The sequence below is a fragment of the Oncorhynchus keta genome, chromosome 11 (genome assembly GCF_023373465.1).
Source record: "Oncorhynchus keta strain PuntledgeMale-10-30-2019 chromosome 11, Oket_V2, whole genome shotgun sequence".
NCBI classification, from domain to species: Eukaryota; Metazoa; Chordata; class Actinopteri; order Salmoniformes; family Salmonidae; genus Oncorhynchus; species Oncorhynchus keta.
This window is the reverse complement of record NC_068431.1, coordinates 9,172,203-9,184,263: the sequence shown is the minus strand read 5'-3', so window position 1 is coordinate 9,184,263 and position 12,061 is coordinate 9,172,203. Positions and strand designations below refer to the sequence as shown.

At 41.9% G+C, this 12,061-nt stretch overlaps 1 long non-coding RNA gene across 1 annotated transcript; it reads left to right on the top strand.

Moving 5' to 3' along the window:
• The first annotated feature begins 2,232 nt into the window (after window positions 1–2,232).
• On the top strand, window positions 2,233–3,482 carry LOC127906246 (uncharacterized). The gene is made up of 2 exons (XR_008060662.1): window positions 2,233–2,614; window positions 3,402–3,482. It is a non-coding gene; the product is annotated as an uncharacterized LOC127906246 (long non-coding RNA).
• The last annotated feature ends 8,579 nt before the right edge of the window (window positions 3,483–12,061 follow it).

The following is a 12,061-nucleotide window of genomic DNA, read 5'->3' as shown; positions in this document are numbered from 1 at the left end:
GGACAAACTTTGCAGATAGAGAAATAAAAGTGAAAAGCAGAACATTTCCTATACAGACACATTCATCTGTGAAACAGAGAGAGAGAGAGAGAGAGAGAGAGAGAGAGAGAGAACCGTCTGTTTGCGACACATGAGAAACACATCATTTGGACCAGTGTAATGCGTGAGCTCTGGACTCCATTACTCCACCCATCAAAATGGCAACAATCATGATTTTTTTTCTCCAGCCCTTCTCTATCCTCGCTCTATTGGCATGTCACAATACTCTCTCACAGCACTGTTTCCTATTATTAGTCTATAGCACCACTGACAGGTGTCTCCCGTCCCTCTCCTGATGTCACCTCGGGGTCTGTTTTCCCTTCCTCCCAGGCCTGATGTGTCTGTCCACTGATATCCAACAGCTTTATTTGGTCTGTGCACAGATACAGCGCTGCCTGCTCCTCCTCTCCTGTAGTCAACCGAGTGAAGGGGGCAACATACCCTACTTTCCTTCCCAGCTCATCTCCCTCCGAGATTCAACACGGGTTTATTTTGGTCTGATGGCTTCTGGTTGTTCAGGTCTCCGAAGACATTTTTTCACCATGCTACATTAAATAGACTCGAATCTACCATTGATTTTGTGAGAAATGTGTGCATTTGCTACTCTGTCGGAGGAAACATACCTTACAGTAAGATGAAGAGAAGCAGTACCTGATGCAGCTAGGGGATACATTTGTTGAACGGAGGAGAGATGAACACTTCAGGGTATCCCCTTTTTCTTCTCCTCTAATGGAGGGTACCACATAAAGGAGATACTCCTTTAAAGGAAAGGTATCCTGACCTACAAGTCAGGACGGGCTTATGTGAAGCCATTCCTGGCAGGCATTCACATTGATCCCGTTGATCCGGAACACTCCATCAAGGTTAAAGAGCTATGCCTGCGGTCACTGTCTGCAGGTTTTAACAGCAGCTCACAAGGGCCATCGTTTCAGGAGAAAGGAGCCTGCAGAATATCTCCAGTATGAATCATAGTGTACCCACTAGAAATAGTGTTGAAACCAAATTAGAGACAATGATAGAAACGAATCAGGTGGCGTTTGATGATTTGATTAGGTACAATAACATGTCACGCTAGTAGCGTCATATTGTCAATGGGAATGACATTGCAGGTGGTCTGCTTAAAGCCAACACCAATATTGTTTTTTTTTTCTTCGTCGTGTACGTTGATGTTTCAAACTGAGAACGGCAGCGAAGAGGCCGTGATTATATCGTGTCGCTGGTATCAAGGACACTCATGCTAAGTTAGTTAGCTGAATTCAACAGAAGATAATTAGGTTGAAGGAGGAGCCCGTAGAACAATGGGAATGAAAATAATGACTGTTATTTGAAGAACAGTAATTTACCCAACGCACTCTTAATGATTGTTTACTTCCTGTATCAAATCAAATGCTATTGGTCACAGTCACATGGTTAGCAGATGTTATTGGTCACATACACACGGTTAGCAGATGTTATTGGTCACATACACATGGTTAGCAGATGTTATTGGCCACATACACACGGTTAGCAGATGTAATTGGTCACATCCACACGGTTAGCAGATGTTATTGGTCACATACGGGGCGGCAGGGTAGCCTAGTGGTTAGAGCGTTGGACTAGTAACCGGAAGGTTGCAAGTTCAAATCCCCGAGCTGACAAGGTACAAATCTGTCGTTCTGCCCCTGAACAGGCAGTTAACCCACTGTTCCTAGACCAGTTAACCCACTGTTCCTAGGCTGTCATTGAAAATAAGAATTTGTTCTTAACTGACTTGCCTAGTTAATTAAAGGTTAAAAAAATAATACAAATGGTTAGCAGATGTTAATGGTCACATACACATGGTTAGCAGATGTTATTGGTCACATACACATGGTTAGCAGATAGTGAAATGCTTGGGCTTCTAGTTCCCGACAGCGCAGCAATATCTAACAAGTAATCTAACAATTCCACAACAACTACCTAATACACACAAATCTAAGTAAAGGAATAAGAATATATACATATAAATACATGGATGAGCAATGACAGAGCGGCATAGGCAAGATTCAATAAAATACATAGGCTGTATGGTATAAAATACAGTCTACAGTCTATACATATGAGATGAGTAATGCAAGACACAGTGGGGAGAAGTATTTGATACAATGCAGATTTTGCAGGTTTTCCTACTTACATAGCATGTAAGTAGGAAAATAATAAATCTGTAATTTTTTATCATAGGTACACTTCAACTGTGAGAGACGGAATCAAAAACAAAAATCCAGAAAATCACAATGTATGATTTTTAAGTAATTCATTTGCATTTTATTGCATGACATAAGTATTTGATCACCTTCCAACCAGTAAGAATTCCGGCTCTCACAGACCTGTTCGTTTTTCTTTAAGAAGCCCTCCTATTCTCCACTCATTACCTGTATTAACTGCACCTGTTTGAACTCGTTACCTGTATAAAAGACACCTGTCCACACACTCAATCAAACAGACTCCAACCTCTCCACAATGGCCAAGACCAGAGACCTGTGTAAGGACATCAGGAGTAAAATTGTAGACCTGCACAAGTCTGGGATGGGCTACAGGACAATAGGCAGGCAGCTTGGTAAGAAGGCAACAACTGTTGCCGCAATTATTAGAAAATGGTCAAGATGACAGTCAATCACCCTCGGTTTGGGGCTCCATGCAAGATCTCACCTCGTCAATGATCATGAGGAAGGAGAGGGATTTTAAAAAAAAAATTTAACCTCTATTTAACCAGGCAAGTCAGTTAAGAACACATTCTTATTTTCAATGACGGACTGGGAACAGTGGGTTAACTGCCTGTTCAGGGGCAGAACGACAGATTTGTACCTTGTCGGCTCAGGGGTTTGAACTCGCAACCTTCTGGTTACTAGTCCAATGCTCTAACCACTAGGCTACGCTGCCGCCCCGATCAGCCCAGTGTATCAAATACTCGTTCTCCCCACTGTATGTAAACATTATTAAAGTGACGAGTGATTCAGCGGCGGCAGCGTAGCCTAGTGGTTAGAGCGTTGGACTAGTAACCGGAATGTTGCGAGTTCAAACCCCCGAGCTGACAAGGTATAAATCTGTCGTTCTGCCCCTGAACAGGCAGTTAACCCACTGTTCCCAGGCCGTCATTGAAAATAAGAATATGTTCTTAACTGACTTGCCTGGTTAAATAAAGGTAAAATTTAAAAAAAATTAAATTTATTAAAGTGGCCAATGATATCAAGTCTGTATGTAGGCAGCAGCTTCTCTGTGTTAGTGACACATACTGTAATTCTGTTCTGGTGAAAATGGTTTGCTTCTCATTCCATTAAACTTCTTCATGTTTTTAGCATCCCCTCACTAGCCAGCCTCTTTGTTTTCTTCACCCTTCTTTCTAGATCCTTCCATGTTCACAAACCATCCAGACCCTCTTCACAAGTACAATAAAGCCCATAAATAAGATTTTTTTTATTTTTTTTAATGCGATTTATAAATAAAGAATATATGGAAGCGTTGACCCTCAGAGACAAATTATGGATATCACTTGAACATTTCAAAAAGAACAACTTAAGCCACTCATAGTCACTCATATACGAATGTGTTCACACCAGCAGGGCTTGAGGGCACACACGGCCGAGACCATACATGGTGATGATCTGACCTTTGGCTGCAGCTGGTTCGATGCATTTAGATGGGTGGGCAGCTGGGTGTCAGGTTGATAAAGTAGCCTTCTCCCTGCTGTGATTAATGCTCAGGATCAACCACATCCTCCTGAGAAAGCTGCACGAATTCAACTGAAGAAAATAAAACGACTGACTGGGACTGGACTACGTGTTAATAAGCAGTTCTTTTGATTTCTTAGAGGGTAATTCAACCATTAACCCCAAGATAGTCCAACAAAGACGCAGTTGCCATATGTGCATTCTGGAGGCCTATCGATTGGGCCACTGACCCATTTACAATCATGATTCATGAAGAAGATTGATTCAGAAGCTCAAAATGTGGTCCAACCTTTTCAGAAATATTTCTTTATCCTCAGACTGAAGAGCAGTCTAGACAGTTATAGAAGTTTGTTGGGCACAACTTATAAACGTATAAACTTATAAAGGAGGAAAAGTTAACACAAAAAAGTGCATCGCCTTCAATCTAAAGACTACAAAGGAAAGTACAATCTTCTAGCCAAAGCATAGATAACCACAGAAGAAGACGTCTCTAAGACAGTGGCGTGTAATCATGGATACCAAGGGAAGACAGGCTTCCCCTCCACAAAATAAAAAATATATAATAAATAAATAAATAATAATGTCTCTCTGTGTTTCATAATTTCTCTTCAATTTGCAAGAGGCTGAATGCATCTCAGCGGAGCAATCATCCGAGCGAGCAAAACAGCACCCCTCTGTGTCGCCCATCTATCTGATGCGGTCTGGTCAACAACAAAAAAGAGCCCGCAAGCATTTGACCTCCCATAAAAATGTAAAATGTACCCTTTATTTAACTAGGCACGTCAGTTAAAGAACACAGTCTTATTTACAGCCAAACCCGAACGACGCTGGGCCGGTCGTGATACAGTCTGGAATCGAACCAGGATCTGTAGTGACACCTCTAGCACTGAGATGGAGTGCACCACTGGGGAGCCCGAGTTTAGTGTTGAGCTAAACTGAGTGAGTATGAATGGTCCTGGCACACCCAACAATAACAAAATGTGTCAATGGAAGCCAGTCTGGAATCGAACCAGGATCTGTAGTGACACCTCTAGCACTGAGATGGAGTGCACCACTGGGGAGCCCGAGTTTAGTGTTGAGCTAAACTGAGTGAGTATGAATGGTCCTGGCACACCCAACAATAACAAAATGTGTCAATGGAAGCCCGTGTGGATTTGGCTTCACACCAATCATATCAAAAGCTAAATCGTGAATTGCTGCATCTCATTGTGTTGTTGTCCTCCGGTAGTTAGCTAGCTAGCTAAAATGGATTATAACGGCAATTCTGATCCAACCATAACGTGTTTTTTCTTACACACACACACACACACACACACACACACACACACACACACACACACACACACACACACACACACACACACACACACACACACACACACACACACACACACACACACACAATGAGGTGACTCAGGCAATAAAATGCCTCCACAACAGTGAAACTCCACTCCTCACGGTTCAAATCAGTCCCATGGACAGCCACATGATATTTGGCGAACGTTGATTGGACTAAATTGTTTTTGGAATCTTTCAGTTATCACTGTATTAGATTAAACATAGATGATTTGATGATGTTGAAATGTTAAAATTGAAATGGTGCTGGAATAGTGGCGGCAGCTCCTGTTTTCTTTGTGACTTCCGGTAACTCTCCGTGGTTCTAAATCAATAGTTTTTTAGTCGTTTTGAAATTAACTTGATTGTACACCCTATAGGTCATGGAACTGTTTGTTACATGCAATATGCTTTGTGGACTCCACCGAACAGACATTGCTCTACGGTTTTGTGATGAAACAACGGTGTGGTTGAATTTATTCTGCCACTGAGTCTTCTTATTGTCTCGGCCTTAGGCCTATATATCACGGTGGTAAGGGATATAAATTAACAGGTTATCGAGCAAACAAAGCAATTAACACAACACAGGTTGTAATATGTCTTTTCTTCCTGGCTTGGCTTCCCCAGTGATTTTACCCACGCACCGTTAATGCTGTAAGAATGATTAGAGCATAGCTGATTACAGGGCACATAGTATGTTTCAGCCACAGGGCTGAGGCATCCTCTCACCTGTCTCCAGATCAGGAATTAACATGATTGCATTTGCTGTCTCTTGTCTCCTGGTGATGTGATGTCAGTTGTTGCAGTGTATAACGGAAGAGTCAGACGGAGAGGGAGAGAAGCCACTACGCCACACACCCTACGGGACCAATCCCAGATAAATATAGCTTTGATGTGGGATTACAAGCCAAAGGTACATCACATTGGTGTATTGCCATCTTTTCTTAAGTTGCTTAATAATAAATTATTATTTATTTTGTTGAAAGATCAGGATGCTCCTATAAGAATTCCTGTATTTAAATATGTATTATACTATAGCTAGTCAAATGAATTGACCTTATTTGCAAATCCTTAACATTGTGCATGACAAAAAGGCAAAAAGGTGTTGAGATTGTACTATGCCACAAAGTGCACCTACAGTATACTCAAGTAATTAAAATAACTGTACAATCTTCTAGTAATTAAAACAATCCTGTCTATGAAACTGAGAGAATGCACTAAACAGCATGCTTCCCAGCCCAAACTGCTTGGAAGAGTTTGTACATATATTATGACGACATTTTGTACAGTTTTTTGTTTGTTTTGGACTTCAGTAAGGGTTTTGTCGTCTGTTCGGACACACAACATTTTTTCTCTTGTGGCAAACCGAAGTCGATAGGCGAAGTCGATAACCGAAATCTACGCCCATTCGTCTGTGATTGGTCAACAGTAGGGATTCTTCAATAAAGTCTTTGTTGTCATTCAATGAGATGACTTATTTTCATGCTAATTTTTTCATTGAGAAATACTGCACCAAACATCTTAGCTAGATATAAAGATCTCTGCAAAATGGGGTAAAAACTCTACATGCCACTATATATTTCCTAAAATGGTGCAGACGTTTCTTTTTCTTACCAACGTTCAAAGCAAGGTCACTGGAGACCCGTACCCATGAGTGCTGGGTTGGCTGTGGGGTGGAGCTTGTGGCGGAGGTTGATGTAGTGGCAGAGGCAGCTTGTGGGCGGAGGTTGATGTAGTGGCAGAGGCAGCTTGTGGCGGAGGTTGATGTAGTGGCAGAGGCAGCTTGTGGGTGGAGGTTGATGTAGTGGCAGAGGCAGCTTGTGGCGGAGGTTGATGTAGTGGCAGAGGCAGCTTGTGGCGGAGGTTGATGTAGTGGCAGAGGCAGCATGTGGGCGGAGGTTGATGTAGTGGCAGAGGCAGCTTGTGGCGGAGGTTGATGTAGTGGCAGAGGCAACTTGTGGGCGGAGGTTGATGTAGTGGCAGAGGCAGCTTGTGGCGGAGGTTGATGTAGTGGCAGAGGCAGCTTGTGGGCGGAGGTTGATGTAGTGGCAGAGGCAGCTTGTGGCGGAGGTTGATGTAGTGGCAGAGGCAACTTGTGGGCGGAGGTTGATGTAGTGGCAGAGGCAGCTTGTGGCGGAGGTTGATGTAGTGGCAGAGGCAGCTTGTGGGCGGAGGTTGATGTAGTGGCAGAGGCAGCTTGTGGGCGGAGGTTGATGTAGTGGCAGAGGCAGCTTGTGGCGGAGGTTGATGTAGTGGCAGAGGCAACTTGTGGGCGGAGGTTGATGTAGTGGCAGAGGCAGCTTGTGGGCGGAGGTTGATGTAGTGGCAGAGGCAGCTTGTGGCGGAGGTTGATGTAGTGGCAGAGGCAACTTGTGGGCGGAGGTTGATGTAGTGGCAGAGGCAGCTTGTGGGCGGAGGTTGATGTAGTGGCAGAGGCAACTTGTGGGATACAGAAGGATAATTCCGGGGGCCGCTTCAAAACCAGTCCATGCCTGTAAAAACCAGTCCATGCCTGTAAAAACCAGTCCATGCCTGTAAAGACTAAAAAACTAAAAAACTAAAAATCAGGCCGACCCCCAGTCTTCATGGAGGGGATTATTGGGTAGTTTGGTTCATCAGGTTGACCCCCAGTCTTCATGGAGGGGATTATTGGGTAGTTTGGTTCATCAGGCTGACCCCCAGTCTTCATGGAGGGGATTATTGGGTAGTTTGGTTCATCAGGTTGACCCCCAGTCTTCATGGAGGGGATTATTGGGTAGTTTGGTTCATCAGGCTGACCCCCAGTCTTCATGGAGGGGATTATTGGGTAGTTTGGTTCATCAGGCCGACCCCCAGTCTTCATGGAGGGGATTATTGGGTAGTTTGGTTCATCAGGCTGACCCCCAGTCTTCATGGAGGGGATTATTGGGTAGTTTGGTTCATCAGGTTGACCCCCAGTCTTCATGGAGGGGATTATTGGATAGTTTGGTTCATCAGGTTGACCCCCAGTCTTCATGGAGGGGATTTTTGGGTAGTTTGGTTCATCAGGCCGACCCCCATTCTTCGCTTGAAGTTATTGAGGGATGATGAGGTTTTGGCAATGTGAAGATGAGAATTCCAGAGTACGGTACCTCAGTATCTGAAAGATAATTGACTATGTGAGGTGTGGCAGTGGGCAGGGTGAAGGTTATCACAGTATCTTGTGTTATATAGATGGATTTCAGAATTAACCTGGAAGAATTCATTGAAGGGTTTAGGTAAACTGTCTGGGAAGTATGAGTATTTGCAGATGAAAGTACATAATTGGCGTACATTAATGTCGAAAAATAGACAAGATATTGAGTTTCTTAAACAAAGGTGCAGATCGAGCCAGGTAATTAGAGGTGGTTAGTCTTTACAAAATATATTTTGTATGATGAGTCAATTGTGTAATCGAAGGAATATGTACTGGGCCAGACAATATTACAGTAAATGAGATATGGGTAAATTAAGCTGTAGTATAGAGTTAGCAAGCAAGCCTGATGAACCAAAGCACTAATCTTTCTGATGATACCAGCCAATTTCATCACTTTGCTACAGACAAATGTAACGTAATGTGATCTTTCCAGGACACCTTTTAATGACTTAGAACGCAGAGGAATCTAGTAGATGTGACCTGTTCCATTTCATTCCAACCAATTGAGATTTTAAACAATATTTCTTATTCTTACTAGCGAATAGTTGGATTTATTTATTTATTTATTTATTTATATTTTTTAAAGATAATTTGTTTATCTGGAAGCATTCCTAATATTTGGTCGTACCCGAGTTGGCTTCGTTAATTAGTGAATCAAAAATGATTGTGTGATAAAATCTAAATGGTGTCATCATCAAAGAGAATGGGAGGTACGGTAGAAGACGCAGCAGCAAGGTCATTAATATAGATGAGGAATAACAACAAGCCTGTGACACCCCACAGGATATCTTGGCCCTGGTAGACGCACAGCCGTTTTCATCAACACTTTGTTCTCTATCATAAACATAACAATAAAACCATTTATACGTATAATCATGAAAACCGTAATAATGCAATTTTTAGAAAGTAATATTTGATAATCAACCGCATCGAACGCTTTGGAAACATCTAAAAAAAAGATGCCAAGAGCGTATTCATTGTTGTTAAAGGGCTGTTAAGATTTTATCTACAAATTGCAAAAGAGCCATATCTGTGGAGTAGTTAAAAAAAAAAAATTATAATAATTAGTGCTCATATAGAATACAGTGTTAAATTTTAAAAGTTTCAACATTCTCTTACACACCAATTTTCTACGATTTTAGAAAAATCAAGGTTTCCAGAAGCCTTCTGCTGCTCTGTCACGTGGTTTAATTAAGGTTTCCATTCTGCTGCTCTGTCACGTGGTTTAATTAAGGTTTCCATTCTGCTGCTCTGTCACGTGGTTTAATTAAGGTTTCCATTCTGCTGCTCTGTCATGTGGTTTCATTAAGGTTTCCATTCTGCTGCTCTGTCATGTGGTTTCATTAAGGTTTCCATTCTGCTGCTCTGTCACGTGGTTTCATTAAGGTTTCCATTCTGCTGCTCTGTCACGTGGTTTAATTAAGGTTTCCATTCTGCTGCTCTGTCACGTGGTTTCATTAAGGTTTCCATTCTGCTGCTCTGTCACGTGGTTTCATTAAGGTTTCCATTCTGCTGCTCTGTCACGTGGTTTAATTAAGGTTTCCATTCTGCTGCTCTGTCACGTGGTTTAATTAAGGTTTCCATTCTGCTGCTCTGTCACGTGGTTTCATTAAGGTTTCCATTCTGCTGCTCTGTCACGTGGTTTAATTAAGGTTTCCATTCTGCTGCTCTGTCACGTGGTTTAATTAAGGTTTCCATTCTGCTGCTCTGTCACGTGGTTTAATTAAGGTTTCCATTCTGCTGCTCTGTCACGTGGTTTAATTAAGGTTTCCATTCTGCTGCTCTGTCACGTGGTTTCATTAAGGGGAAGCAAGGGTGAAATACAGAGTTGAATGATGTGAGTAGAGTCTTGTAAGCAGACTCCACATCGGCCTGATCATAATAAAACATTTTCCCATGAAATATCATCAATCAACATCTTAAAAGCGTCCACAGTTACTTTTGTTAAATATACTACATTTAATGCTATTAATCATTCCCAAAGAGAAGTGGAAAATTGGAAAGTGTTCAGAATATATCAGTATAATGTATACCTGTATTAGTCAACATTTATTTCACCTCATACTTTCTGCTAGTGAGGTCGCTGGGTAGCTAACTGGGTTAGCCAGTGGCTAAATTACACCTAGAAACAAATGATCAACCATAAAGGGTTGAGATGCCCCCAACATTTTTTTAAAGTTAATTTTATTTAACTAGGCAAGTCAGTTAAGAACAAATTCTTATCTTCAATAATGTCCTAGGAACAGTGGGTTAACTGCCTTGTTCAGGGGCAGAACGACAGATTTGTACCTTGTGAGCTCAGGGATTTGAACTTGCAACCTTTACGGGTTGCTAGTCCAACACTCTAACCACTAGGCTACCCTGCCACCCCATACTAACATACATACTAACCTAATGTAAAAAACAGTCAACATTTTTCTCTCTAAACAAGCAAATGAGTTTTCTTAAGGCTTCCCTTCATGTATGTACTGTATAAAAACAAATAATGGCTCTAACTTCCTTGGATTATATCTACAACTTTTTATAAATTCTATATTTTTTTTTATTAATTTACCTCAAAATCATTTTGATGTAATCTTTTTGATGGAAGGACGTTTTGATGGAATCGTTTTGATGGAATCGTTTTTGATGTAACAGAGGAAATGTGTAGGTTTTGACCCAGAGGTGCCACTGCTGAGGTCTTTTAAGGGAGTATGCGAGCACGCTCGCTCAGTTCGCCTAGCCAAGGTCGGCTAGGCGCCAGCTAAACTGAAGCGTTCTGACACCTTTACTCTCGGCATCCTCTAAATTATAGAAGCTTCTGGAAGCAGGAGAGATACCTTGACGTGGCAATGAAAGAACCTCCATTTTCTCATGTGAGTCAGACAAGGCACCCCTGGCAGTGGTTCTGCTGTCACTGTGAGTAGCAGAGGGACAGAGTGTTCACTGCCCTGTAGGGAGCTTCTATAGTGTCACAGACATTGATGTGTATTACACACATTCATGACAGGGATGAGACACCTCCTCCTCCTGCTCATGGGCCTCATTTTATAACGGTTCCGTAAATGTAACACTAAATATCTGAGTGCACCATTTCTGAAAAGAATGTGCACTCAAAAAATTTTGATTTATCAACTTTGCGCATGGAATACATACTGTGCATTTGGAAAGTATTCAGACCCTTTGATTTTTTTTCCACATTTTGTTATGTTAAAAGCCTTAATCTAAAATGGATTAAATACATTTATCACTTATCAATCTACCCACAAATGTCTGCAGTTTTTAATATGATAACTGATGATCAATGGGCCCCCACCCAGGTCGGTAATTCAACCATGTCTACTAATAAGTTTAGATAGCTGGATTCTAGATTAATCTAACAATCAACAACAACAACACAACATCTGACATGGTCTAATTGAGTAACTGCTGATTCACAACAAAAATGTTGAAATTGCATCTTATGTATTTTATATATATGTATTATATATTTTCACGAGGGCTCTGCAGACCTACCTAGGCTGCTGGCCGCCAGTTTCACCATCACCGGTGTAGATGAAGGGGAGGAGACAGGTCAACAACAAAAAAAGGACTTCTAATCCTTGAGATAATTGAGAAATGGATTGTGTATGTATGCCATTCAGAGGGTGAATGGGCGAGACAAAAAAATATTTAAGTGCCTTTGAATGGGGGTATGGTAGTATGTGCCAGGCGCACCGGTTTGTGTCAAAAAACTGCAACACTGCTGGGTTATTTCACGCTCAACAGTTTCCTGTGTGTATCAAGAACGGTCCACCACCCAAAGGACATCCAGCCAGCTTCACACAACTGTGGGAAGCATTTGGAGTCAACATGGACCAGCATCCCA